Source organism: Micromys minutus (genome assembly GCF_963924665.1).
Source record: "Micromys minutus genome assembly, chromosome: 18".
In the NCBI taxonomy this organism is placed as follows: Eukaryota; Metazoa; Chordata; class Mammalia; order Rodentia; family Muridae; genus Micromys; species Micromys minutus.
Window position 1 is genome coordinate 15,414,939 of NC_137953.1, and position 25,591 is coordinate 15,440,529.

General features: G+C 38.3%; 1 pseudogene across 1 annotated transcript; it reads right to left on the minus strand.

Annotated features, from left to right (window-relative positions):
* Positions 1–4,321: 4,321 nt before the first annotated feature.
* On the minus strand, positions 4,322–15,615 carry LOC308432393 (mitogen-activated protein kinase 6-like; annotated as a pseudogene). The gene is made up of 4 exons: positions 15,537–15,615; positions 13,594–13,653; positions 9,114–9,374; positions 4,322–6,428 (listed from the first exon to the last, which is right to left on the minus strand). The product of its transcript is annotated as a mitogen-activated protein kinase 6-like (transcript).
* Positions 15,616–25,591: the final 9,976 nt, after the last annotated feature.

The following is a 25,591-nucleotide window of genomic DNA, read 5'->3' on the forward strand; positions in this document are numbered from 1 at the left end:
GATTTCTGTTGAAAATGAGGAAGCTGATCACTGTCAGTGTTTTATTGTGCCCTCTCTGATGGTATTTTTCCTGTTGATTGACACCACCACTCACACACTGCCCAGGTGTTTGTTTTATCTTTTCCATCTGCTTTGCATGGGTTCCTCCTGCCCAGCCCAGCTGCTCAGAGTTCATAAACCAGGCCTTTGCATTGTGACTGAAGTGCATCAGACAGGCAGGGGGAACAACATGGCACCACAGACCCATGTTCTCATATCCCTGTTGCTCTGGGTATCTGGTGAGACATTTAAAGTATTAAAACATTTTCAAAGTGTTCTCTTTGTAATAAGAAATTTGCAACATATTCCAATGTTCAATATTTCTTACATAATAGTATTGTGACATTATGCCATTATAATGATATTTTAATGACAAATTTCAAATTTTATTGTAATCTGTGAATTTATGCCTTTTCACCGTCTATTCCCTATTGTAGGCACCTGCGGGGACATTGTGATGACACAGTCTCCACCATCCCTGACTGTGTCAGCTGGAGAGAAGGTCACTATGAGCTGCAGGTCCAGTCAGAGTCTTTTATACAGTAAAGACCAGAAGAACTACTTGGCCTGGTACCAGCAGAGAGCAGGGCAGTCCCCTAGACTGCTGATATACTATGCATCCACCAGGGAATCTGGGGTCCCTGATCGCTTCATAGGCAGTGGGTCTGAGACAGATTTCACTCTGACCATCAGCGGCATGCAGGTTGAAGACCTGGCAGTTTACTACTGTACACAGAGTTACAGCACTCCTACCACAGTGCTCCAGGCTCCTACACAAACCCCTTTAAGATTCTCCCCAGCTGTATTCACCACACACAGCCCTTGGCATGCACAGTTCCCCTTCTGCCCCAGGGCTGACCTGCATGAAATACTTAAGAAAAAATTTTCAGAGTCCATTGAAAAATAATGTGCTTAATGCCTCTTATGTCTTTGTTATAAAATTTCTCAATGCCAAAATGTCTGTGTTTAGATCTTTGTGTTAGCCATTTAGATCCAGTTTTCTTTAGCCTTAGGAAGGTGAGGAAGAATGAATATAAAATAGGAAATCCAGTAATGGCTTATAGAAATTACAAGAGATATGGCAGCCTTTAGTTCTCTGTCTATATGTAATTAAAAATTGAACATACAGAGATAGGTATACTTCACACAGTATACACCAATATCTCACTTTTTCTTTCCAGTCTACTTCTCACTTTCTTTCTCTTTCTGTCTGTCATTCTTTCTGTCTCTCCTTTCTATGTCAAGCACATATATACACATACATTTATATGTACACATTCATATACATTCACAAAAAGTACCACAGTCATATAAACATACACACATACATAGATGCATACTTATACATGTACATGACTTGACATATTACGTATATAGTATGAAGTTGACATACTACATATATATGTATGTCAAGTTCATACCACACTTGAACCTGACATACTACATATGTAAGTTTCACAAAGGAGAGAATGTATAATATCTATTGTCCTTGCTTCTTGAGGCCACTTATCACTCTGAAATTTTTCTATTTGTTTTTTCACTGTGGAGACTGAGATACTAGATTCTCCCATCCTGAGTATGTCCTAGTAGGACAACTGCTCTGTCTTTAGAATATCTTGTTCTTTTTGGTCCAGCTTTGGATTTTGGAGTATAGTAAGGCATAATTATCCGTATTCATAATGATTCCTGTTCATGTCTCTCACAATCTTATCTCCTGAGGACATTTATAGGCTTGGTGTGAAGGCTATTTAGCAGTATAAATTTTTCTTTAACTGTTGAATAAGATTCATTTGCTTCGACTTCTTGCTAAGGATCACAACATGAAATGCACTGTTCCTTGAAATCTCTGATACTGTTGAGATTTGAAAGTGTTCCAAAAACTCTCGAATTTTTTACAGTATAGTATTAACAGAGCACTCAATTTTTTTGCCTTACAGTTTTAATTTTTTTCAGAGAGAAATAGAGAGATAGAGATAGATAGATAAATAGATAGATAGATAGATAGATAGATAGATAGATAGATAGATAGATAGATGGACAGAGCCTTAAGGAACATGAAATTGTGTGGGTAGGGGGAGGAAGGAGTCTGATATATGTTGGAGAAAGGGAAACATGATTAAAATATATAGTTTTTTTCTTAAAACAATAAATGTTGTGAAATTTAACAGGGTAGTTAGGAACCCTTAGTATGTTTTTGAGCTGCTCTGTGAACAGTTTGGCTGACCCCACTATCACTGAGAGGAAAGCAGGTGTCCCTCTGATTATGAACTTTACTGAGCTGATTTGCATGTTGAATCTTTAGGCAAAAGCCCAGGAAGCTGAAAGCATCAACAAAGCCTGTGACCATAAAGGGTACCAGCTCTCAGAGATGGGATCAGGTGCTCTCAGGCTATGGGTGCTGCTGTGACAGACAGTGCAGAAGCACTGTGAGGTTCTACTGTAGTCATGTATGTTTCCCATGTCTTTGTGATCTCAATCATTGGAATTATGGCATGTTAAATTTGCTTTTATCCATTATATTTTTCCCTTCAATTTCCTATTAGTTCAGAGTGATGCTTTAGACTGTTGTCACAGGAGTCACATGTATCACACTGAGATGGATTCATTTGCCTGTAAGTGTAATGTTTGTATATTTATTATTCCATACTCTAATGGGGACATCATGCTGACTCAGCCTTCAGCTTACTTGGCTGTGTCTCTGAAACAAATGGACACCATATCCTGCAAGTCCTGTGAGGGTATCGTTGACACACTGTATAATAACAGTATTCAGTGTTATCAAACAGAGCCCAACAGAGCCTCACATACTCCAGATTTGTGAAGCATTCAGTGTAGAGTCTGGTGTTTCTGTCAGGTTCAGTGGTTGTTGTTCTGAGACAGATTTTATACCAGTAGAGGCCAACAGTGCTGCAAACTATTACTGTCAGCAGGCTAAGGACATTCCTCCACACTTCTCTATGTCAAAACAAAAAAATATTTTGGTCTTGCTGCTCAATGAGATTCCAGCTCTCACATGTTTCTTCCTCTCTAGAAATCTCTAGCAATGATCTGCATGTTTCTTGGGAAAAAAGTGTACTTGCTAAATTTGTGCTAACTTAATACATAATAGAACCATCTGAGAGCATGGAACACTGAGTAAATAACTTCACAATATATGTAGGCAGGTCGGTATGGCATTTTCTTTTCTTTTTTTCCTTTTAATCTAATTTTACTTTTGCTTGCCTAGGGGTGGGGAGCAGATCATTCAATAAAAAACATACAGTAACAACTGGGGTGGGGTGAAGAACAATGTTTAAACTACAATAACGATTTGACTTAATTACTGGCATGCACACAAGTCTAAAATTATAAGTTAAAAATTAATACACCATTAAGACTTCTAGGAGTTTTTTATAATAATTTCCTAATTTTTTCTTTGCAGATAGATCAAGCACCTCCAAAATATATTTTTGTACACACAGTGAGTAGCTCAATTAACATACGTGGTCAAGCCAACTTCTCAGATCAGCTCTTCAGGCAACAGCCATAGTGCAAATGGAATGAAGGGTAGTTGCAAATGAATGGAAAACTAAGTTAACCTTTATAATTAAATACAGAAAATAAACTTGTTTGCTAAAAATAAACATGATGTGATGTATTTACCACGTCACTATGAAGAATGAAGACAAGGACATGTGTATGCATATGTACCCACAAATACTTAATTACAACCTTATAAATATGTATTCGTATACTTTTATGCAAAAATGCTTAAAATCTGTACATTTATCTTTCTTTTTTTATTTTTGGTTTTTAAAATAAAGTTAAAAAATGTGTACAATGTGTAAAACTTGAAACTACTATCGAATGATAAATGTTTCAGTAGAAAAATAAATCTCTTCATGCAATTATGTACCATCTCACTGTGTAAGTTTTAAGGCAAGGGTTTGTTTCCTGTAAAGAACGTCCATTTTTCCTGGTGCATCTTGTCTCCTCGTGCACTGCATTGTTATGCTCTGTTTCTCTCTCTCTCTCTCTCTCTCTCTCTCTCTCTCTCTCTCTCTCTCTCTCTCTCTCTCTCTGTGTGTGTGTGTGTGCAATCGACATGCTAGTTCAAATTAAAACTAACTCACATGTAGAAAATGTCTGTGTTTTACAAACTGAGAACCCACAAAATCCTTGCAAATTAATGACACCTTCTGATTCAAGTAAAGAAAAATGACTTAAAACATTAGTAATAAAAAGACACAACACATTTCATGAAGAATAAAGAAAAATAGTTCTGATGTTTCAGAAAGCTGCCTTATTCCTTATGAGGGATTTGAGGGGAAGCTTTCATAGTGGAATGTGTTACTGTAGCCTGGAAGGACTTCAGCGGGGATCCCACTGGACTGTGGAACTTCGGGGTGTCTATAGACTCTAGCTGCTTGCTCAGGAGGAACTCCCCACCTCTGTTCACAAACCCTGACCCTGGTCTCCCTCCCCATACTTCCGTTCCTCAACTGGCTCAGTTCCTAGCATATCAGAATCCCCCATCCTGCTAAAACACTTGTCCAAGTAGGTGGTGTAAGTGTTCTCCTTCTTCACGTTTTTACCTTTCCTGACCTCAGAACAAAACTCACTGATGAGGAACCACTCAGCCTCACCACTCACAAACTGACTATCCCAGGAGGACTGGTACAAGGCTTCCAGCTGGGTCAGGTTAGCCCTTCCCTTTCCTTGCTTGTCTCGGCTGACTGATTGTGTATCAGGCTCTTGAACTTTAACTGGGACACTGAGCTATTCAAGTCATTTAACTTGTCAACTATGTTAGTAAAGGCATGCTGGGCACTGAGCTGAATGGTCCCTACGATGAAGGAGTCCAAGTCAAAGCCTTGGCCCCTCTTTCTCTCAGCCAGCCGCTGGGAACCCTCCTCTAGCAAGATCTGTGCCTTGAACAACCTGTTCCTCTCACATGTGGACTTGCCCCTTTTACTGGATTTTTCTTTACTTTGCTCTTTCCAGTTGCAAAGACCTATGATAAGCTTGGGCTCATAGTAATGGTTAACCTTGCTCTCCCTCCACACCAGGTTATCTAAGTATGAGAATGGCTTTGTTTTGTAGTCACAGGTGTGACTACACTCCAGATCACAGTACTTGTTCTTGTGGCTACTGAGCAAGACAGAGCAGGTGGTGTCCAAGGCAGAATCTTCCTGATACTTCTCTTGGTCTTCATCCAAATACTTTCAAGGATCAAATTGAACTTCTTCTTCAATGACATCAGACTTATCTCTTGGGTCAAGCTGAACCTCATCGATATCAAAGTTGTTATGAATAAGCCAGCCATGCTCAGAGAATTGACAATTGTTATACCGTTCTCAGTAATAAATGTGAATGTGTGTCTCATCCATAAGCAAAATGTCATATACTTAGTTTTTATTGTGGAAGGGATGGCTTGAAATCACCTCATCCATTGGAAAAAAGTGGATACTCATACAAGGAAGGGAAAGTGCTTCTTTGGCTGTCAGCCAATCCATGGGACTTAATGACAAAATCTGTTCCAAGAAATCCAGTGTTTCTCCTCTAATCCCCGGAAGCAGCTGAGTTAGCAGTTTGTGTGCCTCAGTCATGTCATTTCTATTGTAAACTGGAATCATGCTGAGAAGCCCCCACAGATCATCTTCAGGCACAAGAGGGCTGGAGTCTAAGATCAGCTGTATCTGTTCAAGTTCATGTGCATCTGCAAGGAGGGTTTTACAAGTCAGCGTTCAGCAAAGATGCAGCCTGCAGCCAATGTGTCAATGGCTTCAGTGTAATAACCAGGAGAATATAAAAACCATGGAGATCTTGGTATACCATTTGGTAACTAATCCTTCAGAAAGAAGGCTCTTATTGGAATAATTAGGGTCCATGATCTTCCAGGTCAAGGTCACCTGTCTTCAGCACCAAGTCTTCAGTGTTAAAAGATTAGCTGGCTTGAGATCTCTGTGCAGCACGTTTGCAGAATGGACATATTTGAGCCCATGTGGCAAGTGATACATGAAAGTCTGCCAGGCTCTTCCAGTAAAGGGCCCTGTTACAACACATTTGCCTGGCCTTTCTCCATATACTCCTGAAGAAATAGATGCTGTTTAGCCTATTGAGAGTCTACAATGTCTGTTAGCTGTCTTCAACCGGACAAAGAATTACAAATTCTTTTACAATTTTATCTTGGTCAGGTCTTCTAGTAATTTTGATATCAGGGAAAGCATGTTTGACACTCTGGGGATCATTGAGGAGAATTTTCTTGATGGCTACTCCTTTGTCACAGTCATTGTCTACAGCTGAAAAAAAAAAAAAAAAGATGTTGCCTCTACAGCCCAATGGTTTTAAGTCCCTATATCTAGAGCCCAGATAGAAGCCACAGATTTTCATCAGATTTTAAAATTTCTCTGCCAATTTTCTTTTTTTTCTTTTTTTAATTGTTTATCCTTTTATTTATTTTTTTAGATGCAAATTCAAGAGGTTTATTTTCTTTCTTTTTTTTAACGACTTTATGTTACAAAAGCAAGATAAATGTACAGATTTTAAACATTTTTTGCTTAAAATTATACATTTTTGTCAGTACTGTTTTTTCAGATATTAAAATAATTTTTACATAATACTATGTGAATATATTTTTTAGTCAGTACTTGATTTTTTCAAGGGCTTGACAGTATGCATTGAAAACCTAATAGTTACCATGAGCATAAAGTACATGCAAAACAAAACGCAACATGGAAATAGTCAAAGTCTTCTTGTTTTGTAAATATATATATATATATATATATATATATATATATATATATATATTTTTTGTTTTCTTTATTTCTTGGACTTCATACAGTCTGTGAGTTGTTTCTGGGGTAGTGCAAGCCTCTGGGGTTACTATCCCAATATCAGTGACTGCATATTATGTCTGTTCTTTTGTGACTGGGTTATCTCACTCAGGATGATATTCTCTAGATGCAGCCATTTTCTCAAGAATTTGGTTAAGTCATTGTTTCTAGTGGCTGAGTAGTATTCCATTGTGTAAATGTACCACAATTTTTGTATCCATTCATCTTCTGAAGGACATCTGGGTTCTATCCAGCTTCTGGCTATTATAAATAGAGCCGCTATGAACATTGTGGTGCATATATCTTTGTTGTGTATTAAAGTGTCTCTGGGGTATATGCCCAGAAGTGGAATAGCTGGGTCTTCAGGTAGTACTATATCCAATTTTCTGAGGTATCGGGTTGCAAACTAATACAACCACTCTCTGCCAATTTTCAAACCCTCACAATTGCCTTTTCTTGTCAATTGCTGAAGCTGTGTAAACAAGGAAGAAAACTGGCATCAAAAGAAAAGATCTCTCTAAAAGAGAGAAAAACCATCATGTTCCCACAGCACGATGGTTACTTGATGTTCATTGCAGACACCATCCATGCCCACTTAGTTATCCAAGGTTTAAAGCTCAAAAATCTTTATTCACACTGAGAATTAAGAAGATTGCAGTGCTCATAGCTCAAGGAAGGCCGTAACTCTGCAGGCATTTAAAGAAAACACTCAAGAAACTCAAACGGAATGAAATGACATACTATGCACTCGGATTCACTATGCTAACCGACTTAACATGGGAAAGAACTGAACAAATATGTGCCCGCAGGCCTCCGTGGGCATCCTCTCACAGTGCAGATACATTCAGTGTTGGACTGGTCCTGGGCAGCATCCTAAGGAGCTGGGAAGCACTAGATCCTTCTGTTTCTTTGCTTCCTTGTCGCTGTGTTTCAACAGGAAGCTCTGGTGAATTTGGCTGAGACGCCTCTGTTCTTAGTGATCAGGTGGCTCCAGCTCACCACAATGACATTCAAAGCTTCTGTCTCTATTACTCAGATACAACATTTGTTTTTATCACGGTGTTTTTCTGTATCACACCTTAACGTTTGGAAAGTTGTCAGGAGCCCTGGCTCAGATCGGTGTCCGGGACCTTGTGGACCACCAGGCACAAACTTGGGATGGCTTAGGAGCAGGAGCAGAGCACCAAGCCACATACCAAGAGACTTTGCCGTGCTGAGTCAGCTGAGTCCCAGTCATGTGGGTGGGCTTGGGGGAGGAGACAGGTGGGCTTGGGGGAGGAGACAGCTGGGCTTGGGGGAGGCAGCGAGCCAGGAAGGCAAGCCTCCACCACCACAAGCCCAACTGGACCACCACTCTTCCCTGCACCTTGGCTGTGGCTGGAACCAGTGGCAGAGACTTGAGCCTGCAAAGTACATCCAGGTGCAGGCATCAAGGGGGTACAACTGTACTACCTGAAGACACAGTTATTCCACTTCTGAGCATTTACCCCAGAGACACTCCAACATACAACAAAGACACATGTACCACAATGTTCATAGCAGCTCTAATTATAATAGCCAGAAGCTGGAAAGAACCCAGATGTCTTTCAGTAGATGAATGGATTCAAAAATTGTGGTACATTTACACAATGGAGTACTACTCAGCTATCAGAATCAATGACTTAATGAAATTCTTAAGAAAATGGATGCATCTAGAGAATATCATACTGAGATAACCCAGTCACAAAAGAACAGACATAATATACAGTCACTGATAATGGGATACTAACCCAAGAAAGCTCTGAAACCCCAGAAACAACTCACAGACTGTGTGAAGTTCAAGAAAAAAAAAAGAAAAGAAAAAAACATTATGTTTACTCCTTACACACCAAGAAAATTTTGACTAATGCCAGGTTACATACTGTTTTATATGAATTTTTATGTTTATTGTAACTAGTAAGATCTTAATGCACACTATCAAACCTTAAAAAAAAGCCAAGCACTGACAAAAATGTATTCAATTACTTTTATGCAATAATGCTTAAAATTTGTGCATTTATCTTTGTTTTTTTTAAATAAAGTTCTTCAATTTAAAAGAAATAGACATCTGTTCATAAATTTACAACCAAAATTTGCATCAGTTAGTCAGGCATAGCAGCTCTCAGGGAGAAGTGGGAAGTGTGCAGGCTGTGTGGTGTAAACAGCTGGTTAGAATCTCAAGGAGGTTTGTGTAGGAGGCTGAAGGAGGATAGGTGCTAAACTGCTGACAGTAATAAATACCCATGTCTTCAGCCTGCACACTGCTGATGGTCAGAGTATAGTCTGTCCCAGATGCACTGCCTGTGAAGCGATCAGGGACTCCAGCGGACCTTTTGGAAGCCATGTATATAAGTGCTTTAGGAGACTGTCCTGGTTTCTGTTGGTACCAGGCTATAGCATTACCCACACTCTGACTGGTCTTGCAGCTCATGGTGACCCTGTCTCCTACTGATGTGGACAAGGATTTGGGAGACTGGATCATCACAATGTTCCCATCAGCACCTGAAATCAAAAATAGATGATGAGTATATACTTATACACACAAAGACTTCTTGAAACAATGGTTAGAATCCAAAATGTCTTTTCTAATGGTATTGTCTGCCTACAATTATCTTCCTATAGGAAATAGCTATTTTTTCTACAAAGGAATTACTTTTAAGATAATATAATACTTTTAAATGTCTCACCAGAGAACCAGAGCAGTACCAATACAATGACCTGTGTCTGTGATTCCATCTTGATGCCCATACTTGTCTGATGTATTTCAGATCTCACTGCAAATGCCTGATTTATAAATCATGGATATCTGGGTTGGCCTCTAGGGACCTATGCAAAGAAGTCATCAAATAAGGAAGAAAATGACCTAGACAGATGGTCATGAGTGAATCCATGTTAAACCAACATCGAAAATACCATCAATGACAGTAACCTATCACTTGGACTATAATCAACACAGACACAGAAGAACTACCTTAGAGGTATTAGGTCTCTCAAGACAGGCTTCTACTAAAGTCAAAGCAATTCATAAGAGCTAAGTTGGTGCTGATAAGATAGAGCTGGCATTATGTTCATTCAAATACCAGCCAGCCCCAGATCCAGGGCTCTGGATTTTTCCATACACAAATCTATAGTTTCTGCAAATTTTTGAGATTTGTGAAAAGGCCATTCTTGATGATCCACAGCTGTAGTATCTACATGATACAAGAGAACAATACAACCCAGAAGAGTCTGATGAGGACCTAATATTGATTATGTCACAGAAGCCAAAGATCTTGAACCAGACCTGTGACTCAGTGCAATGAACATTGTGTGAGAACAGAGATATTCTGTGGGATATACTGTGATATATTACAAGTACTTGGATGAGATTTTTCTATGCTTTTTTGTTGTTTTCTTCTTTGTGTATTTTATTTTTGAGTGGGAGTTGCATGGGACAGTAATGAGGATACAGGTGAGGTAAGATTTTGTTGGAGACACAGTTCTATCATGTGCATTTTTTTTCCTGAACAGTGTCTTAAGAGAGCTATTTTGCCGAGATCAGACATGTGGTATTTTTCTGGAAGCTATCGGTGAAAGGGCATGTGATGCTTTTGCTGGAATATGCTTGAGAGGACATGTGTTGTATGGAAACAGTCTAAGTATAACCCAACAGACAGTGCATGATGCTCTGACATTGGTTCTGCTCGATGGTCTTCATTGAGCTTCTGTGATGCTGGTCTTCACTGTAGGGCCTAGAAGGTAGAGGAGCACTAAAGACCTGGTGGAGGTCCAAGTGCTTCCAGATGCTTTGGTGCATGATCTGCAGAGGCACATGGTTTCTTTTGGATCTAGCAACACTATAAAATCCTGTTGGTGTTTTGCTAGAGGACTGGACTACAGACTACAACGAATTGCCCCAGGGAACTACTTCTAAACAGATCTACATCTCCCTTGTCCTATTAGCCATTTTAGTCTCCTATATTTCTTGGTGGACTGTAAGGGAGATTGAAATGATTAAGAATCCATATTAAAACATGTCTCAAAAATTAATAAAAATTTAAAAATAAAATAAATATAATAACCCACTCAAAAATTCTAAAACTTGCCCCCAAACAAGAAACAAAAATAAAATATTTAATCTAAAAATTTTAGCCACAAAACATCTAGGTAATCCAGGATTCCAAACAAACACCAATTAATTGAAGAGGGGACAAAACTCAGATATGAAGAACACAATACGTTCAAAAAATCATAGAAAAATATTCTCAAATATAAAGAAGGAGGCATTTCTCAAGGTACAGGATGCATGTGGGACACACTGACTATTTGACTGGGCCAGAGAAAAAACTCAACAGGATGAAAACATTAAACTACCAGAAGAAAGAAAAATATTACAGTGTATTAAAAAGAATAATTAATTTCAGATCTCAAAATCAAAATAAGGGGAATTCCCACCCCACCATTGATAATGAAACATTCATGGCATCAAATTTCCAATAAAAGACACAGACAATAGATTGGGATTAAAAATAGTATCCATCTTTTTGTTGCATCTAAAATACCAGACATCTCATCAAAGAGCTCTAAGGTTGTTTGGCAGAAGATCTCTAATAATGAAACAAACATTTATAAACAAATATAGGTGTATGTGCCATCCTATATGCTTTATAATTTGATCATACATGGACAAAATTGAGACCTTTATGATTGTTTCTAACCACTTGAATTTTTATCAACACATATTTATCTTCTATTATTTTATGTGCCTTCTCTCCCATCTCCATAATTAAGTTTCTGCCTATTCTTTCCACCCTCAGTATTCACCTTTGACTTTGTATCACTTAGGATAGATATACGGTGTTCTTTCAAAAAAGTTTTGATTTTAAAAAGGATGTTCATGTGCGAAATTCATTTGAAGTTCTCTTTCAATGTAGGGTCTTTGTGTGATTCACTTATAACCATAATTATGGCTTCAAAGAATGAGTTGGGTAGTTGGGTAGTGTTCCTTCTTTTACTACATTGTGGAATCATCTGGAGAGTACTCCTTGCAGGGCTGAAATAATTCTGCACTGAGTCCATTGATCCTGAGTATTTGTTTTTTTTTTTTTTTTGTTTTTGTTTTGTTTTTTTTTTTTTTTTTTTTTTCCTTTTGGTGTTCTTATGGAGTCCTCATCCACTCTGGTTCTCTCAGTCCTCCTCCTATCTCTTTTACAAGACTCCTTGAATTCTCTCTGATGTTTGGCTTTCATTCCCTTCATCTTCTTTGGTCAGCTGCCCTGTGTAGTCTCTCAGAGGACAGTTATGCTAGGCTCCCCTCCACAGCCTGTTATCCTTTCCATCCTCTGCATTCTAGGTCCTCCAGCAAATCCAACAGCAGTGAGTTCTGACCTTTTCCTGTTGTGCTCCATTTTCAGTTTCAAACCTCTACATACAATCCCGAAGACCTGCCACCCTCAGGGACCACGAGGTGAGTCCCTTAACGCAGTTCTCTGCCTCTTGGCCCCTCCAGGATATCCCAGCAGCCAGATTCTCCTATGCTGTCTGTACTGCATACAGTGAGGCTCAGCTCTGCCTGTTGCCCTGGAGTCCTGCTGCTACCCCAGACCTGCCATTTTCTCCTGCAAGCCCAGCAGCTGTGTGGTCTGCTCTGTCCTCTGTGATCCATCTTCTGATCCACACCTGTGATGTTTGGAGGGGTATGAATAGGATTCAACGGACTGTGAATGGTACGTGCTCTTGGAGCTATCTCTGCAACACTTTATCTCATGTCTTTGATGTTCTTTGCTTAGTTGAGAGAGACCTGGTAGAGGACTTCTCTCATCACCCAAATGAGGGCCCAGCCTAACCTCAGGATATGGTCTCTACAGGTTCTCTTTCCCCCTTGTTTGGCATTTCAACTAATCTCATCTTTGTTGGATTTTTGGAAGCATCTACTTGGCATCTGGGACTTGGCAACCCACAGTTCCCCATCATCAATGGCTACACACAACTTTCAAATTCCTCACCCTGTATGTATCATCTATGATTGGAAGTGAGTATAACATACTCACCTGCATACACATACATATATATATAATTACATATATGTGTATATATAGTGAAATTCTAGGTATATTTTGATTGTGTATACAAATTAAATCACACTCAAACAGATCTTGGAACAACATTATTGCTTCTGGTTACATCTAGAAGGTGCCATGAACTGTAGATTTCTGCAGGGGCTTGGAGAGACTGGAGAAAACTGAAAAGCTCTGAACACCCCAGAAACAACTCACAGACTGCTTAAAGTTCAAGGAACAAACAAACAAACAAACAAACAAAACCAAACAATTATCCTCAATACTTACACATCAAGAAAACTTTGACTAATTCTGTGTTACATCCTGTTTTACATGTACTTTTTGCTTATTGTAGCTATAAGACCTTAATGCACACTATCAAACCTTTGGGAAAATAAAAGCCAAACTCTGACAAAAATGTATTCGTATTCTTCTATGCAAAAATGCTTAAAATTTGTTCTTTTATCTTTGTTTTTTAAAATAAAGTTGTTCAGAGGAAAAAAAAAGAAAAGTAGAGAGATTGTTGAACTTTAAGGTCTCCCAGGATATGTCTACAGCACAAAGGTTCACCATCAGATACAAGGTCAGTGGTATGTATACATAGCTCTCTCTCTGTGTAGGTATTTAGACCCATGCCAACAGAAGCAGAGATAGGTTACTCATTTGTTGTAATGGGTACTTACCAGGAATCTTCACTGTTCTACTGACAGTGGATCTAGAACAGAGTTTGCTCTCACCACCATCTTTATTCAGAATAAAAATGTGACAAGTTAATATTCTGAACACTGCAGTCCACTTCTTTGACTTATTGTGCAATACACACACACTTTAGAGTTCAGCCTGTCAGCCAGTGTCTGAATCAGCAGCTTGTCACTCTACTCAGCCTGCTACCCAAAATCTCTCCTCTTTGTCCAAAAGATAGTGAGCCTTGCTTAGTTAGCTAAACCTGAGAGCTCAGGAGATATTTTAGAAGGCAATGTGTCCTTAAATCTTTGAGTGAAGTTTACAAATTATTTTCTATTACATTTATCTATCATGAAAGCTTGATTTTAAAGGTGATTTGACATAAAGTGTTGTAAATTTTATGTCTGTGTTCATTTGCAGAACAAGTAGTCTGGAGACAATTGAAGAATGTTCATTTCATATTAGTCATCCTATTCTTCAAACGCATAATCTTTTAATTCAAAAATGACAACAATTTTAATTGAATTTTTAACATTAGTTATGAATAAATATGACCAAGGTATAAAATTCATTTGGGTCTGAGTTCTTTCATGTAAGAACAAGTACTTTGAGTAATCCTGGTAAATTATGTTATATAAAATTACAGTTGAGTTACTCAGGACCTATTATATCAAATGTTTGTTTGACACTGAATAAGTAAACAATGAAACTGAAGCACATTCATCTTTTTAAATCCCAAAGTTTCCATGCAATTATGACATTCACAGAACCCAAAAGGGGGCAGCAGAGGACACTACCTACCATCTCTGCTCCTTATTTATTTTCCTTGCTGAATAAATAAGTATATTAAGACATATATATTACACATAGTGTTTAAATTATAAAAGCATCTCCCTTTAACATTATTATATATACAACATATTTATACCCATCTTGATAACTTTTTAATGTCAAATTTGCACAAGTTAGTATCATGTGAATGAGATAAAACATCAGTGTAAAAATTGCTACCATGAAGCTAGGCTGTGACAAGCTTATAGTGGATTTCCTTTATTACTGATTGATGGGGAAGAATCCAGTCTATTGTGGGTAGGGCCAGCTCTTGGTCTTGGACACCAGTTTTATACCAAATAGAACTGAGAAATCTTTAAGGAAGGAGGCAGTTAAAGATCCCTCTTTTATGATGTGGTCTTCTCCAGACAGTGGGTTCCTGCCTTGTTCAAGTTCCAGTTTTGACTTTTCTCAGTGATAAACTGTCACCTTAACTGTTGCACTTGGAATGTAAGCCTAATAAAATTTCCATCCTTTTAAATTAATGTGGTCATTATATTTCATCATAACAATAGTAATCCCAACTAAGACACATCCATTACACTCTTTTTTTTTCCTTTGCCTTGTTTTTTTTCCCACAAGTTTTCTTCCCTTTTCTGGTTTTCCTGCTACAAATCTACCACAGTTTTGATTTTATTTATATATTGCATTTAAAAGGTCTATGATTTATAAAGCAAAGGGTATGTGTAATAGTTTGTTTCTAAGCCATTTGTCTATTTCTGACTATTTCTTGTGGGTTGTATATTAATATTAACTTGGAATGAGTCAAACCTGAGTGTTTTACATGAGAAGCAAGTGATCTTAATGACTGTGATGACTGTCTGTTCCCATAGAGCCTGTCAGGAGAATCTAGAGCTCCAAGGTGCTTCTTGTTCTTCTGTGTTGACTTCTCTCCCTGTGATAGATTTCTGTCTTTGATGGTATTTTTGACTGTTTATTTAACCTGGATACTCTCACAAAGCTCTGTCCAGGAAATTTACTTCTTTATTTGATGTCTACTTTGCATAGGTCCCTAGAGGCAGCCCAGCTGCCCATGATTTATAAATCAGGCCTTCACAGTGAGATTTTAAATGAATCAGTCCAGCCTAAGCATCAAGATGAAGTCACATACACAGGTCTTCGTATTTGTACTGCTCTGGTTGTCTGGTGAGACATTTCCTTGATGCAGACAATGCCATTAGAAAACTCATTTTGGATTTCAAAGATTGTCAGGAAATCTTTGTGTGTATAAGTATATACTCATTCTTTATTTCTGATTTTAGGTGCTGATGGGAACATTGTGATGACCCAGTCTCCCAATTCCTTGTCCACATCAGTAGGAGACAGGGTCACCATGAGCTGCAAGACCAGTCAGAGTGTGGGTAATGCTATTTCCTGGTACCAACAGAAACCAGGACAGTCTCCTAAACTGCTAATTTATGCTGCTTCCAATCGGTACACTGGGGTCCCTGATCGCTTCACAGGCAGTGGATTTGGGGCAGATTATACTCTGACCATCAGCAGTGTGCAGGCTGAAGACCTGGCAGTTTATTACTGTCTGCAGTATTACAGCTCTCCTCCCACAGTGCTTCAGCCTCCTACACAAACCTCCTTGAGATTCTAACCAGCTGTTTACACCACACAGCCTGTACACTTCCCCTTCTGTCTGAGAGCTGCTATGCCGGACTAACTGATCCAGAGTAGCCCTGAGCATGCACAGTTCCTGCTTCTGTGAGAGCTGACCTTCCTGAGTAACTGATACAAAGTTTGGTTGAAAATTTATGAACAGATTGTTTCTATGATCAGTTGAATTAGAAGATCTTTATGGCAAAAGGAAATGAAGATATTTGTGTTTTTTATTTTTATTTTTATGCTCAAATTTTGCATATTGAACATGGTAAATTTGTCATTCTGTATTTTTGAGTGCAAAATTTCAACATGGATTGTCTTGGACTAAATTATGAACCTGAAAGCCTATGTTCCCATTGGAGGATATAGAAGACTACTTGGGTTTTGCTTTTCTCAGCTGTTATATGTCTTCCTCACCCTTGAACACTGGCAATTTCTCTTCTTAGTTTAACTTTATTTGCATAGATAGGTTGATTTGCATCCCAAAATACCAAAACATATTGTACATTTTGACAACCATTATCCATCTCGTTTTTTATTTCTGACACATTCTTTTTCTCCAACTAATGTCCTTCCAACTCCTAGTTTCCTATGTATGTTCATGTGATATACAAAGGTGCCCACTCATAATCATATGCTGTGTCCACTGAGATTTATACCCACATACACATGCATATACACAGATATTTATGAGTCTATATAAATCTATGATGCAAATATTAGAGAACAAGATTAGGTTTAACTTTTTTTTTTAAAACAACTTTATTTTACAAAACAAAGATAAATGTACAAATTTTAAACTTTTTTTGATTAAAATTATACATTTTTTGTCAGTACTTTTTTCAGATTTTAACATAATTTTTACATAAAACTATATGAATATATTTTTAGTCAGTACTTGATTTTTTTCAAGGTTTGATAGTATGCCTTGAAAACTTAATAGTTACAATGAGCTAAAGTACATGTAAAACAAAATGTAACATGGAAATAGTTAAAGTTTTCTTGTTTTGTAAATATTTTTTTTGTTTTGTTTTGTTTTCTTTATTTCTTGGACTTCATACAGTCTGTGAGTTGTTTCTGGGGGAGTGCAAGCCTCTGGGGTTAGCATCCCACTATCAGTGACTGCATATTATGTCTGTTCTTTTGTGACTGGGTTATCTCACTCAGGATGATATTCTCTAGATGCAGCCATTTTCTTAAGAATTTGGTTAAGTCATTGTTTCTGGTGGCTGAGTAGTATTCCATTGTGTATATGTACCACAATTTTTGTATCCATTCATCTTCTGAAGGACATCTGGGTTCCTTCCAGCTTCTGGCTATTATAAATAGAGCTGCTATGAACATTGTGGTGCATATATCTTTGTTGTGTATTAAAGTGTCTCTGGGGTATATGCCCAGAAGTGGAATAGCTGGGTCTTCAGGTAGTACTATATCCAATTTTCTGAGGTATCGCCAGACAGATTTCCAGAGTGGTTGTATTAGCTTACAACCACACTACAGTGGAGAAGTGTTCCTCTTTCTCAGCAGCCTCGCCAGCATCTGCTGTCATCTGAGTTTTGGATCTTGGCCAATCTGACTGGTGTGAGGTGGAATCTCAGGGTTGATTTGCATTTCCCTGATGGCTAAGGATGTCGAGCACTTCCTCAGATGTTTCTCAGCCATTCAGTGTTCCTCAACTGAAAACGTTTTGTTTAGCTCTGTACCACATTTTTTAATAGGGTTATTTGATTCTCTGGTGTTTAGCTTTTTGAGTTCCTTGTACACCTTGGATATTAGGCCTCTATCTGATGTGGTGTTGGTAAAGATCTTTTCCCCATTCTGTTGGTTCCCATTTTGTTTTCTGGACGATGTCCTTAGCCTTACAGAAACTTTGCAATCTCATTAAGTCCCATTTGTTAATCTTTGACCTTAGAGCTTGAGCCATTGGTGTTTTGTTCAGGAAATTTTCTCCTGTGCCAATGTGTTCTAAGGATTTTCCTATTTCTCATCTAATAGTTTCCGTGTATCTGGTTTAATGTGGAGATCTTTGATCCACTTACACTTGAGTTTTGTACACGGAGATAAGAAAGGGTCTATTTTCATTCTTTTGCATGTTGAGTGCCAGTTGGACCAGCACCATTTGTTGAATAGGCTGTCCTTTTTCCATTGAATGTTTATTGCTCCTTTGTCAAAAATCAGGTGACCATATACATGAGGGCTCATTTCTAGATCTTCTATTCTATTCCATTGATCCACGTGCCTATTTCTGTACCAGTACCATGCAGTTTTCAGCACAATTGCCTTGTAATATAGCTTGAGGTCAGGGATAGTGATTCCCGCAGATGTTTTTTTGTTGTTGAGGATGGATTTCGCTATTCTAGGTCTTTTGTTATTCCATATGAAATTGCACATTGATCTTTCCAATTCCATGAAGAACTGGGTTGGAATTTGATGGGGATTGCATTGAATCTGTAGATTGCTTTTGGTAGGATGGCAATTTTTAAGATGTTGATTTTTCCAATCCATGAGCATGGGAGATCTTTCCATTTTCTGAGATCCTCCTCAATTTCTTTCTTTAGAGGTTTGAAGTTCTTGTCATACAGGTCCTTCACTTGCTTAGTTAGAGTCACACCAAGGTATTTCATCGTTTTTGTGACGATTGTGAAGGGTACCTTTTCCCTAATTTCTTTCTCCACATGTTTGTCCTTTAAGTATAGGAACGCTACTGATTTGTTTGAGTTAATTTTGTATCCAGCCACTTTGCTGAACATGTTTATCAGCTGTAGGAGTTCTCTGGTGGAATTTTTGGGGTCACTCAAGTACACTATCATGTCATCAGCAAAGAGTGAAGTTTTTATCTCTTTCTTTCCGATTTGTATCCCCTTGATCTCCTTTTGCTGTCTAATTGCTCCAGCAAGAACTTCCAGTACTATGTTGAATAGGTAGGGGGAGAGTGGGCAGCCTTGTCTAGTCCCTGATTTTAGTGGGATTGCTTCAAGTTTCCCGATATTAAGTTTGATGTTGGCTGTTGGTTTGCTGTATATTGCTTTTATTATGTTTAAGTATGGGCCTTGGATTCCTGTTCTTTCCAGGACTTTTAACATGAAGGGGTGTTGGATTTTCTCGAATGCTTTCTCAGCTTCTAGTGAGATGACCATGTGATTTTGGTCTTTGAGTTTCTTTATATGGTGGATTACATTGATGGATTTCCTTATGTTAAACCATCCCTGCATCCCGGGGATGAAGCCTACTTGGTCATGATGAATGATCGTTTTGATGTGTTCTTGGATTCGGTTTGCAAGGATTTTGTTGAGTATTTTTGCATCAATGTTCATAAGTGAGATTGGTCTGAAGTTCTCTTTCCTTGTAGGGTCTTTGTGTGGTTTAGGTATGAGGGTTATTGTAGCCTCAAAAAATGAGTTGGGTAATATTCCATCTGATTCTATCTTTTGGAATAGTTTGAAGAGTATTGGTGTTATATCCCCAATAAATGTCTGATAAAATTCTGCACTGAACCCGTCTGGACCTGGGCTTTTTTTGGTTGGGAGGCTTTTGATGACTTCTTCTATTTCTTTAGGTGTTATAGGGTTATTTAGATGGTTTACTTGGTCCTGGTTTAACTTTGGGATCTTGTATCTGTCTAGGAATTTGTCCATTTCCTCCAGATTTTCCAATTTTGTGGAGTATAAGTTTTTGTAATAGGATCTGATGATTTCTTGATTTTCCTCAGTTTTAGTTGTTATGTCGCCACTTTCCTTTCTGATTTTGTTAATTTGGATACTCTCTCTTTGCCCTCTAGTTAGTCTGGCCAGGGGTTTATCAATCTTGTTGATTTTCTCAAAGAACCAACTCTTTGTTTTGTTGATTTTTTCAATGGTTCTTTTTGTTTCTATTTGATCTATTTCTGCCCTAATTTTGATTATTTCTTGCCGTCTACTCTTTTTGGGTATATCTGCTTCCTTTTGTTCTAGGGCTTTTAGCTATGCAGTCAGGTTGCTGATGTGAGCTCTCTCCACTTTCTTTTTGGAAGCACTTAGGGCTATGAGTTTTCCTCTCAATACTGCTTTCATTGCATCCCATAGGTTTGGGTATGTTGTGTTTTCATTTTCGTTGAATTCTAGAAAATCCTTAATTTCTTTCTTTATTTCTTCTTTGACCCTGCTATCCTTTAACAAAGTGTTTTTTAGTTTCCATGTATAACAACAACATGTCTTTGTTGTTGTTAAAGACCAGCTGTAGACCATGGTGATCTGAGAGGATGCATGGGAGTATTTGAATCTTCTTATATCGATGGAGGCTCGTTCTGTGTCCAATTATGTGGTCAATTTTCGAGAAGGTGCTATGGGGTGGTGAGAAGAAGGTGTATTCTTTTACTTTAGGATAGTATGTTTTGTATATAACTATTAATTCTAGTTGGTTCAAAGTCTCTGCTAGTTTTGCAGTGTCCTTGTTCAGTTTCTGTTTCCCTGATCTGTCCATTGGTGAGAGTGGGGTATTAAAGTCTCCCACTATTATTGCGTGGGGTGAAATGTATTTTTTGAGCTTTAGTAGGGTTTCTTTCATGAATGTGGGTGATTTTTTATTTGGAGCATATATGTTAAGGATTGAGAGTTCCTCCTGACAGATTTTCCCGGTAATGAGTAAAAAGTGTCCATCCTTATCTTTTTTGATAACTTTCGGTTGGAAATTTACTTTATTCGATATTAGAATAGCCACTCCAGCTTGCTTCTTGGAGCTGTTTGCTTGGAAGTTTTTTCCCCACCCTTTTACTCTGAGATAGTGTCTGTCTCTGTCTCTGAGATGAGTTTCCTGTATGCAGCAAAAGGCTGGATTTTGTTTATGTATCCAGTCTGATAGTCTATGTCTCTTTATTGGGGAGTTGAGACCATTTATGTTAATAGATATCAAGGAATAGTTGTTTCTGTTTCCTGCCATTATTGCTTTTTTGGGTTGAGTTGTGTCTGTGTTTTTTTCTTCTCTTAGTTTTTTTGTTTAGGAGTTTTCTTGTTTTTACTAGGCTGTATTTTCCCTCATTGTATTGGGTTTTCCACCTATAATTCGTTGTAGTGCTGGGTTTGTGGTCAGATATTGTGTGAATTTTGATTTGTCTTGAAATATCTTCGTCTCTCCATCGATGGTGATTGATAGTTTTGTTGGGTATAGCAGCTTGGGCTGGCACTTGTGCTCTCTTAAGGAGTGCATGATGTCTGTGCAGGCTCTTCTAGCTTTCATAGTCTCTGTTGAGAAATCGGGTGTGAGTCTGATTGGTCTGCCTTTATATGTTACCTGACGTTTTTCCCTTACTGCTTTTAGTATTCTTTCTTTTCTTTGGGCACTTGATGTTTTTACTATTATGTGTCAGGAGGTATTTCTTTTCTGGTCCAACCTATTTGGAGTTCTGAAGGCTTCTTTTATGCTCGTGGTCATCTCTTTCTTGAGGGTAGGGAAGTTTTCTTCTATGATTTTGTGGAAGATATTTACTGTGCCTCTTGGTTGATACTCTTCTCCCTCTTCTATTCCTATTATCCTTAGGTTCGGTCTTCTCATTGTGTCTTGGATTTCCTGGACATTTTGGGTTAGAAACTTTTTGTTTTTTTGCATCTTCTCTGGCTGTTTTGTATATGTTTGCAATGTTGTCTTCTGCCCCCGAGATTCTCTCTTCGATATCTTGTAATCTATTGGAAATGCTTGCTTCTGTGACTCCTGATTTCTTTTTTTGGTGTTCTTACTCTAGGGTTATCTCTTTTAGCGTTTTCTTTATTGTGTCAATTTCTGTTTTAATTTCCCTCTTCCATTCCTTTATTTCTTTGTTTCTGTTTTCTATAATTTCACACAGATAATGCTTTTGAAGGGTGTAATCAATTCTGAGGGATTAAATTGTTCTTGAAGTAATTTACACTCCTTACATAGTGCTTCCACAAAGCACTCCCCCACCTCACACATCAAAGAGAGTATAGGAGATATATATTAGAGCAAATTGAAAGGAAAAACCAGGAGGTAGTGTGCACCTTTAATCCGATTTCTCAGGAGGCAGAGACAGGAGAAATTCTTGAGAGTATGTGGCCAGGCTGGTCTAAAGAGTGAGCTTCAGGATAACCAAGAATAGATGGAGAAAAATAATAAAAATATGTATTTGGAATTGACTGGAAGGGTCCCTTAAGACACTTGTGACTCGCTAGCTGACATGAATTCCCTGTTGGTGAAATCTGAGCTGGTGCCCTTTGAGCAGCAGCACACACTCTGCTGAGCTGATTTGCATATGGAGTCATCATCCAATAGCCCAGGCTAGTTTAAGAGCAGCTGCCAGGAGCCTAAGAAGCATCCTGTCTTACAGCTCTCAGAGATGGAGACAGACACACTCCTGCTCTGGGTGCTGATGCTCTGGGTTCCAGGTGAGGGTTCAGAGAAGTGTTGGGTGCAACCGCTGTGGACATCATGGTTTTCCCTGCCTCTGGGTTCTTGATCATAATTAGGATATTTGTAAATGATTTTATGTTTTCCTATTTTCCTTGATTTTCTGGTTTCTCAGTGTGAGATCCACAATTATTCTTAAGTTTCAAATGAAAAGGTCCTATGCTGGGAAGGTTCTTAAACATATGTAACAATGGTCTCTGTGTTTGTCATTCCAGGTTCCACTGGTGACATTGTGCTGACCCAGTCTCCATCTTCTTTGGGTGTGTCTGTAGGGCAGAGGGCTACCATCTCCTGTAGGGCCAGCAAAAGTGTCAGTACATCTAGCAATAATTACATGAACTTTCCGTGTGCACTCCGCAGAGATCTCTCTGCTCCCCTGCAGCCTAGGTCTCCCACTCACCAGTTTCTCAGCCTCTACCTAGGTTTAACTTTTTAACCAATATATCTGTTTTTGCTTTCTATTCCTATTTCACCTGCCTCTGCTGTTTTCTTATCTATTTTCCAAATGTGGACACTCCAATACTTCATTCTATATTATACTGCACTCATGGTTAACATGATTTTTGCGTCTTGAGAATTGAGCTTGTTTTTCTGTCCTATAATAATTAAAGTGTTTGAGATTGTTTGAGGTAAATAGTTTGTATGTCAGTAAAAACAATTTGTTAACCAAGCCCACACATATGTATTAATTAAATAATAATTGAAAAAAATTTCTTATTCACTTTTGAGACAAAGTATCATTCATTCTGAAGCAGGAAGGCAGAGTTTTTATTACCCATTTCAGTCAAGACATTACTCCACTTTCAGTTTATTTTCTCATAGTTCATCATCCCATTATTCCTCCCCGTGATGCCATAGGATAACCCCCAAGTCCTCCCCACTTCCTTGGGATTTAGGTTTTCTGAGGTTTAGCTGAATCTTCTGTTACTGAATTCACACTAAGCATTCCTCTGCTGTGTGAATTGGGGCTCAGACCAATTAGCATATGTTGTCTGCCTGATGGCTCAGTGTCTGGGAGATCTTAGGCACCTAGAATAGTAGAGACTGCTGGTCTTTCAATGTAGTGCCCTCTTCGTCGTCTTTCAGCCTTTCCGTAATCCAATCACAGGGGTCTCTGAGTTCAGTTCATTTGATGGGTGTTAAGTATCTGCTTTTGTCTCATTCATCTTTCTCAGAGGACTGCAAAGCTAGTCTTCTGACTGTAAGCACATCATAGTATCAGTAACAGTTTTAGGCTTTGGGGCCTCCTCTTGAGATGGATCCCATATTTGGGTTGTCACTTGGACCTCCTTTCCCTCAGTCTCATCTCTTTTGTCCTTACTGTTCTTTTAGACAGGAACAATTCTAGGTCAGAGGTTTGAATGTGAGATGACAAGTCCATTGCTCCATTTCAGATGGTGGGCTTGTTGCTTTGGGTGCAGTAGATTTCCTGAGAGGCCTTTAGGGTGTGGGGTCTTCAGAGGGGCAGACAAGTCTCCGATCTTCCCTAGCATAAGGCAGAGGCTAAAAAGAGAGTGTAGTTTCAGCAGTGGTCATAGGTCCAGCATCTTCTGAGCTTCTCAGGGTCCTCAGCTGCTGTGGATTTGTGGGAAGGCCCCTTACATGTTGCCCTATGTACTGTAGATATCCTGTGAGGCCTTTAGAATGTGCAGACTTTAGAGAGGCAGATAAGCTACTGATCTGCCCTGTCTGAAATGAGATATACTTAAATTCATATTATTATGAATAGAGCATCAATGAACATCAGTTTGGTAATATTTATATTTAATGATAATTTACATTTGCTCATGAATAAATATACCCATTGATGGAGCAGTTGAAATATATGGTAGCTCTATCTTTTTTGGAGGACTGTCCATACTGTAGACCTTAATTTCCATATCAGGTTACAGTTTCTTCAGCAGCATATCCGGCTTACTTTTTCTATTAATTATCTACAATTTCTAGCCATTTTCATTATTTTTTATTAATTATTCAGGTTAAGTGAGTTTTATGTTTTTGATGTAGTTTCCATAATTATTAAAAATGATAAGAATCAGTGATCTACAAAAGATCATCTGGAAGTCACCAATCATCTTATGAGTCACACAGATCATTGACACTTGAGACTTTTCTTTTTTAAATGTATAATGATGTTTATTCATGTAGAAGAAATTGTGTTAATGAACATTCTTCTACTCTGTATTTCGCTAATGGGGAAAATATAAGTCACCTTAATACTTTGCCCTCATGAAGCTATGTTTCCCATAGAACACAGAACTTTGCTGTGTTTTGATATCTATTGTTTTTTCCCTAACATGAGTTCAGGCAGTTTTCTAGGATGGAAATTGTTCTATCTAAGCAAGTTTTTTTTTTTTTTTTTTAACTGTCGTACTCTATGAGACTGTTTGCCTTATAAACAGTAACCATAACATCATAAGCCTCCATGCTGCTGGTTTTGAGCATGAAACATATATGTCCCTTGGCCTATTGCCACTGATCCTGTCTAGAATGCTAAAGTTTACTTTAAAGAAATCCTAAATCAGTGGGTGTGTCCAATATCCTGGCTCAATATACAACCCGTGTCAATAAGTGTATGTACGTGGTGGTTTTGTTTTGCATAGTCAAAATATCCAAGTATTTTGAAATTTAATGCAAGGTCTGTATGCAGCGAAAGGTCTTTCTCAGAGTATTTTATTGTTTTGTATTTGTAATGACTACCAGAGCATATGTTCCTGTTTTGTTTGTTTTCTGCTTTGTGTGTGTGTGTGTGTGTGTGTGTGTGTGTGTGTGTGTGTGTGCGTGTGTTCTTTCACAAATGCAATACTCAGGCTCCATTTTATATGATGGCTAAGAAAAACTCCATTTTTTGCTAGGAACCAATTTTAACTTTGTAAACAATAAGGTTCTAGCAATTATGAAGCTTTGTCCCCTTGCCACATTTGTAAGACTGCTAGTGAATGAGGGCTTGCTGATAGAAAGAGACTACATACTCATTAAAGAAAAAAGTTAAAAAGATGTCATTACAGTTCTTACAACTTATACTCCAAACACAATGCCATCCATGGCTGTCTAAGAAACACCAGCACAACCTAAACCACATGTTGACCCTGGTACTCATAGTGGGACAGTTCAGTACCACATTCTTACAACAGACAAGTCATTTTGTTCATTTTGTTTAACTAC